The following is a 7,741-nucleotide window of genomic DNA, read 5'->3' as shown; positions in this document are numbered from 1 at the left end:
TTTGGCCACAAGCAGTATCTGGGGGAGACGTCAAATGGCAGCAGCTCTGCGAGGGGAAGGGAGAGATTGATGGGAAGAGCGAGGAAGGGGAAGAAGCCTGGGCAGGAGTGGGCGTCTGGTCCAGGTACCGGCGACAGCGTGCCGGGAGGCTTTCGAGTCTGCGAAAAGCACTCTGTGAAAGAAAAAAAATGTTCGAGCAGCAAGGTGAAAGGTCTGGAAGAAGCGGCGAGTGAGAGGGAAGGAGGAGGAGGAAACGTGGGCACAGAAGTAGGTGGTGCCACATAGCACGTTTCTGATGTAGCCGGGAAAGGCATCCAGAGCTCCCGATTCCCAGTCCCACGCCTTCACTGGGAGACCATCTGTCCTCTCCCAGGGGGAAGAAGCCCCCAGGTCAGGCGAGAGCGCTTTCCTCATCCCGCGAAAAATAGCAGGCGGCACCGAGCCTCGGCACGGCACCGCTTCTCGGGGCTCCTGCTCCGGCAGCTCCGCTCCAAGCTGGGGCTGTGCCTGCTGGTACCCGCTCTGTGGGAGAGCGGCATCCCTCCTCTGGGACCTGCCATACTTACCTGCCTCCTAACATGGTGGCTCAGCAGATGCTTTAAAAGCATCGGATGATAGCTCTGCTTTTTTTCCCCCGGCGCACAGCCATAGCTAATCCAATTCCTCCCTCTGGAACATTGTAAAGAGGGTTTGGGGTTGGGCTTTTGAGTTGCTGTCTTTCAAGAAGACAGACGTTCCCCCAAATTCTGTTGAATGCAGACTGTAGAGCAAAGCAACCGAACGCTTCAGCGGCGGGTGTCTTTTTTTTTCTTTTTTTTCCCCCTCCAGCCTTAATTCAAAGGAAAATTTTGACAATTCTGACTAGCGATTCTTTTTCCCTGTACCATTTGCGGTTGTGAGAGCAGGCACGACATGCCCCCGTTTCCCTCAGTCCTGACGCTCAGGCACCACCGGAGGAGGAGGACTCACAAGCGGCGTTGGGAATGCCTTTGGGCTTGTCCGTGCCGCTCAGCTGCCGCGAGGGCACGTCCCCGTGGCGCTGACTTCATCCCCCGGAGCTGCCAACTCCCCGCGGATCGCCAGCCCTCGCCCTGCCTGCGCTCGCCGCGGCGGGTACCGTGCGCTGAGCCGCAGGGGTGACCTGCAGCAGCGCCGGAGCGGGGAGGACGCGGTCCAGACAGCTCCTTCGGGACGGCGCCAACCTACCGGCACGACCAAGGCGACGCAGGCTGGTGGCCCGCGTGGGTGTCTCCTGTCGTGCAGACCGCGTTGCCCGGCACGACCCAGGAGACTTCTCATCTTGAGCTTTAAAAAGCAACGAGCTGCAGGGGGTGCCTACATGGATGTCGAAAGACTGGACGCACGCACCGTTGGGTGCACACAGCTTCTCATCATCATCTCCCTCGAGGTGTATGGGGTTGAGTGTCCAAGATCAGGAGGGGGGAACATTGCTCAACAGTTCTGAAAATCAAGGTGTAGCTCATCCGCAAAGAACAAGGCGTCTCTGGCAGGTGGTTTGGCAGCACCTCGCGGGGTCGGGAGCAGGGTAAGCAGCAGCAGGTAACGCATCCTACCTCTTCCCCAGCAGGGCTGCGGAACTGCCCAGAAGCCCTTGCCAACGACGCATGTTTCAAAGTGCTTTGCAAATATCACAGCCTGTGAGGAGCGAAACACTTCACACTAATTTACCAGACGGGGGGGACAGCAAGGGGGGGTGGACGGCCGTGCCCGGCCCAGCTGCCAGCGCGGGACAGGCCGCAGGGAAACCCAGCGGCCTCAGACCCACGTCCCCCCGTGTCCCCAGCCAGCAGCACGCACCTCCCGGGTGCACAGGGGTGCCAGCGGCTCCTCGCAGCAAGGAGCAAACCAAATCAGTCTCTTTCCATCCCACGGGAATGCAAACTTTTGACATCGTTCAAGAGGCCCCGTCAATGTAAGCCATGCATTTACATGTCTCTGCTTTCTCCCTGTGAAACGCAGGTGCCAATTTTGCTGTGTTACCGGTAATAAACTTTTAATGCCACGTATTCAGGATCCCTTGTTTGCCCTGTAGAAAGTTTCTCTTCATGCATCAGACTCGGAGAACAAAGCACGGGCTGTTTAGCCGCAGGATTTAACCACCTGTTGTAATACTTCGTTGATCTAATCTTTTGGTTTAATTAAAAGCCTTTCAGTTTGGTCTGCAGGTTTTTTTCCTCCCTGCAATGAACGCAGACTTGCCACCTGCTTCACCGGCTCCATCTCGGCCGTGGAGTTCACATCAAACCTCTTTGATTCCCCCCAGATGCATGGAAATGGCTAGGAATAAACCAAAGCCACCCCAACAAGCGTCCAACCCGAGACCCAGCACTGTCCAGCCACTGCTCGGTACAGCAAAGGGTGAAATTAAATGACTCCAGGTAAGTTGGGAGCCAGCAAGGCGATTCGCACGGTGTCTGCTGCTCTTCGAGCCTCCTAATCTCTATTGGAGGGAAGAAACAAACTGCCTCTTGGAAACGAGGTGGGACCCTGCTCCGTGGGGACCCAGGGGATCGTTTTGGACACCAAGAGAAAGTCATCTGCATGAGGATGAGATGTAAACTTGGTTTCAAGCACTGACATGAATTCTTCTCTATCTCGTAATTAAAATGTCTACAGTTACATCAGAGATCTCTTGCGATGGATGCATACTTTAAAATGGCCACTTTGAATATCATTCCAACTTTTTCCCTCTGCAAATTTAAATAAAACCCAGACTCCACCAGCCAGCAGAAGTACTTTTTAGACCTTTTGAGTAGGTCACTCCAGAAGAGGCAAATCAGTAAACAGAAAAATGAGATTTCAGAAGATGCAAAAAAAGACAAAAATCCAGCCACAGAGATGCCACCCCTGCTGAACCCATGCACCGGTACGTCTTCCCCAGCCACTCATGACCGCTCCTCGGCAAGAAGATACGATCCGCTCTCCCTCCCGTTTGCAACTCATTGTTCCTATCAAGCTTTAAAAGCTTTCCTTTAAAACTGGCCACATGCGTAACACGCCAAAATCATTTGAAAACTCAGTATTCGCACTATTTCTGGCATTTCGCCTTTCAGTGCTAGCAACACAGCAGGGAATCCTACGTGGCCCCAACCAGCCCTATGGAGTCATCTTCAGCTAACGTGGCCACCACCGCCCGTGAGAAAGAAAAGCCAAAATATTATCGAAGACGACTGCAGCAAGGCTCTGGGCATACCAAACAGCTGTGGTTTTCCATGCCTTTCTCCCTGCTTTGGCAAGAAGTATATATCAAAAGCCAAGACACCTTCGGTGCCATCACCATCCAAGGCATCCGACACTCTCCTCCGCTTCCCCGAAGGCGGGCTGCTGCCGACAGCCGGCGGGTCCGGCCGGCGAGGCAGCCGGGGCGCAGCGGAGACGGCTGCTCCGTGCCGTACCGCCGAGACCTGTCAGGATGTGTCACAACACGCGGCGTGTCGTGCCTCACCGCTTCGTCGAGCAACAAGCAAAAAAAAAAAAAAAAAAAAGAAAAGAAAGATTCGGATCTAATATGTGAGTGGGCCGGTATGTGCAAAAGAGATGAATATGAAGTAAAACATGCTGGATGCTACAGTAATAACCGGGCGCACGCGGGAGAGGCTGGAAGTGAGCCAGGGAGGGGAGATACGAGAGGGATGCTGCCGAGATCAGTCTGTGCGTGGCGGCAAAGCTGGAGCTCCTGAATGAGCGCGAGGCGGATCCCGAGGCTGCCGTGCGGGCGCGAGGCTGACGCTGCTCCACCGAAACCAGCGGGAGCCCGCGACCACGTCGCCCCCGGGCCGGGACCGTGCCCCCTCCCGGGCTCAGCCGGGGGCTCCCCAGACGCCCGCGGACTTTCATTTTGTGCACGGGGAAAAGGCTGGGGTTTGTCCCTTAAAAATAAGGCGGCTCTTGTACACGCACTGGGTCCAGTAAACTGTGCTGTCAAGCACAGAGACGAGTGACTTCAACGGGTCCTTGAGAAACATAACCCCCGGTATTTCCGTATGAAGCCGGGGGGACCAGCTCACGCTTCTTTTTACGGCATGGCGATGCTGAACCTAAGGGCCCCCCCGGGTAGCGACTTTCTGTCTGTGCAAATCCCCTTTTGGGGGCAAGGGGGAAGAGGGCTGAGATCCGCAGGCGGGCACCCGCCGCCGAGCCGCGTCCCGGCGCCCGTGGCTCCGTGCCCTGCCCGTCGGAGGCGGCGGCGGGAGGAAGGGCTGTCTTCCCGACACCCCGTGGGTGTCCGACACGGCCCCTTTTCAGCAGCCAAACACACATGTACGAAGCGCAAACTTTTAATGGCATACGGATGAGTCATTACGGGGTTTCAAAATGTGTAAATATGATCACATCCTAATTCGGTGTGTCACCGATGAGCTACCCTGAATCTGTGGGGTTACTCGGCTCTGCAGAAACCTCGGAAATTCCTGCCCAACCTTGAGATGAAAAAATTCATTTGCATTCGTGTCACTGCATGCAAAGAGTTAATTTTTAATTTTTTTTCTAAATTTTGGCACTGGATTTCAATGGAGGCTTATGTGCAGTTTTACAACCCAGTACTGCTATGTTTCGCACCACCAATTTACAACCGAGTAATAAGTAAACACAAGATTTTTTGGCTACATAGGATTTTCCAAGGTGATTAAATAATTTTCTAAATAGCTCTGAGAACGAAGCTGTCTAAAATCCCCAAGGTAATAGGAAATTAACTGCATATACACGCGCTCCAAAGACATAGGAGGAATTCAAATTTACTGAGAAGTAATATAAAATATTTAAGAAAGCAAACAAAATTGAATAAAACCCCTTGCAATGTAAATCAAATGTACCCGAACCAGCAGCAACTACCTTTGCTGCAACGGCTCCTCCGGGGGACTCCGCAAGCGCCCCGGGCTCCGCGCGGCCCCTACTCCGCCGGAGACCATCGCAGATGGCGCGCGTCTCAGATGAACACGCTTTAAGGACCTCCGTACGTGTCGTTAAACGGGCAGAAGCATTGGGCGACCCCTTCAGCATCTCCAACCGCAGCCCCCCCGCCCCGGAGAGGGGTGTTCTTTGTGGATTTACCAAAGAACACGCAGTCAGGAGCATCACAGATTTGGCTGAGGGGGTGGTTTCGGGGCGAGCAGTTGTCTGGGGCACCATTTGATGACCCAAGGACTTGGCAGAAGCCTACACTAGGGTTTCCTGAGCTTTTCCGTCGTGGGAGCCGCCCCCGCCGCCTCCCTCGGCCCTGGGGCTGCTGCCTGCTGGAGCCGCCAGCTTAGGCAGGGACGGGCAGCCGGCCCCGACCTGTCTCCTCGGGCGGGAACCGCAGCCCAAAACCGTGTGAGAAGGGGACTCGCCCTTCACCACGGCTGCAGGTGCGAGCGGCGGGGCAGGGCGAGCAGCCCGGGCCGGGGGGGCCTTCCCCAGGCGGGGGCAGACCTTCTCCCCAGGGGGCACGGAGCCGCCAGAGGAAGGGCCCCGGAAAGCCATTCCTCCCGAGCAGCTCGAGGAAATCCATATTTCATGTTCTGCTCCTTCTCTGCCCACGGAGTTCTTTCTCGTGGTGGTGCGTAGGTGTATGTGAGGGATTTATCCTTTCCCCACTGAATCACTGCAGCACAACATCTTTTCAACCCTTCTGTACAGCAGAAAAGAGCCTCATGGCATTTCTCCTCGTTTTCCTGCTTAAGGAGGCAGCCCGCGAGCTCCGCGGCACGACCCCGCCGGCTCAAGGCTGGGAAGCAGCCCGACCCCTCCTCGCCCCGGCAGAGGCACGCGCGGGGCAGCAGACAAACCCCCCCACCAGCCGGCACCCCGAAACCGCGGCCCAGCCTGCCTGCGGCCAGCGTGGAGGTGCTGGGGTCGCTGCCGCTCTTTCAGCCGGAAAATCGCTCCGCGCAGAAGGGAAGGAGCGGAGCGGGGTGCCCGGAGCACGGCGCGCTTTCCCCACCGCCGCGGGAGCCCGGGTCCAAGCCAAAGTGCGGGAATGAGCCTTTGGGCTTTAACTAGGGGCCGCTGGAAGACATCTCATCACCAGGTCTGAGCCTGGCGTTTGTGTACCGGTTCCCTGCATTTCGAAAAGAAAACGTGGAGGAAATGAGTTCTGCAGCTGTTGTCGTGGGCAAAGCCATCCCCACGAGCGGACGCTTTCCCTCCTGACCCTCCTATCAATTCCTTATTCAGAAAAAGACACAGGAGCTTTAGGCAGGTAGCCAGCCACAAAAATTTAAATGACAAAGAGGTTTTTTGGCTGCATTGAGAAACAGGCACCTCCTGAATTTGAAATTAACATTAATGACCCTTCTGTAACAGTTGTTTAATCCAACAACGCTTCCCAGCTGAGGAGCTCACGGCATTAAGCTTCACAGCACCTGGGTGAGACGCTGAATGTGGTGGGCCTGACGCAAGCCTGCGGGCCCTAGTAGGACCGTGCCTGCCCAGCATCACTGTGTTTTTATTGAACTTCAGCCAGCTGCTGCAAGTTAAAAAAGAGTAAGTATCTAAAGGTCTTCCAACTCTACTTGTGTGCAGTCTGGAAGATCAATAAATAACTTGTGCCGTATTCTGTCCCGTCCTTCACGACGACAGCGCCTAGCTCCTTCCTTCCCCCTCCTATTTCCTCTCCCAGAACCCGGCAGGATCACACTGGAAGTGCAGACAAAAACCAGCAAACATTCAGCCATTGGTTCCGATTTCCCACATTTAATCTCCTCTAGACCGGGAGAAGGCAGGGGGATTGCACCCTACTCTGACCCCGTCGGGCTGAGCGGATTCTCCCCTCCCCTCTAAATCACACCCAACTTCTACGCCATCTCAGCAAGCTGCCTGTTTTTGATGGGTTTTGGTGGGGTTCCCCCCCCACTTCTCTCTGATATTTTTGCTCCCCGGTCTGTTTCTCTTCCCTTTTTATACCCCATCTCCCCTTCAGTTTCTGTCCTCCAGCGACACTTTAGCACTCGACTATCGAGATGTGGGCCGTCGTTTAGAAAGCGAGTTGGATCACCAAGAGAAGCGTCGAGGGCAGCCACAGGGCTGGGCAGCGATGCTTTGTCTCCTGCATTCCCAACAACCACCTACAACTGCCTAGTATCACCTCCTGGCAGATCTGCTTTGCTAGCATTCTTGTGCAAATGTAAGCACACGCAAAAGCAAGAGTGCGGGAGGTGGGAAGGGCGTTAAATGTGACCGGCACGCTGCAGACCCTTCCTGGGTTTTAGTTTCTCCCTCTTCGCCGTGGCCCACTCAAGCCCCGCTGGCTGTGCACGTAACGAGGCCACCCGTAAATGAGGATTCAACCACAGGAGCCGGAAAAGGCTTCCTCCAGTGAGAGCTGCAGTTCAAGCTACTCCCTCCTCCCCTATCCCCAGAAAATTAACACCTCCTTTTAGAAAACACAATAAAATAAAATAAAATTAAAAAAAAAAAAAAAAAAAAGAAGGAAAAACCCCTGGGGAAACTAAAGAGTTCTCACGGTGAATTTTATTTCGTAAGCAACAATATAAACATGTGGATAAGAACAGGCAACATTTGCAGGGCTGGCCTTTGATCCAGAGTACCCTGAATCTAGCAACCCTTCAAGAGCAGATGAGGGCAAGACTTCACCTGCGACTCCAGAGGCTAGCCAAGTTGCAGTCCACCAAGACTTTTGTCATGGAAAGACCAATGCTTGAATATTTTCTATTACCAAATGTATGTGCAATCTCGGAATGTACCTCCCACCTACCCCACCCCCGGTTAAAAAAAAAAAAAA

The sequence above is a fragment of the Aquila chrysaetos genome, chromosome 6, assembly GCF_900496995.4.
Source record: "Aquila chrysaetos chrysaetos chromosome 6, bAquChr1.4, whole genome shotgun sequence".
Taxonomy (NCBI): domain Eukaryota; kingdom Metazoa; phylum Chordata; class Aves; order Accipitriformes; family Accipitridae; genus Aquila; species Aquila chrysaetos.
Note: the sequence above shows the minus strand (reverse complement) of the source record.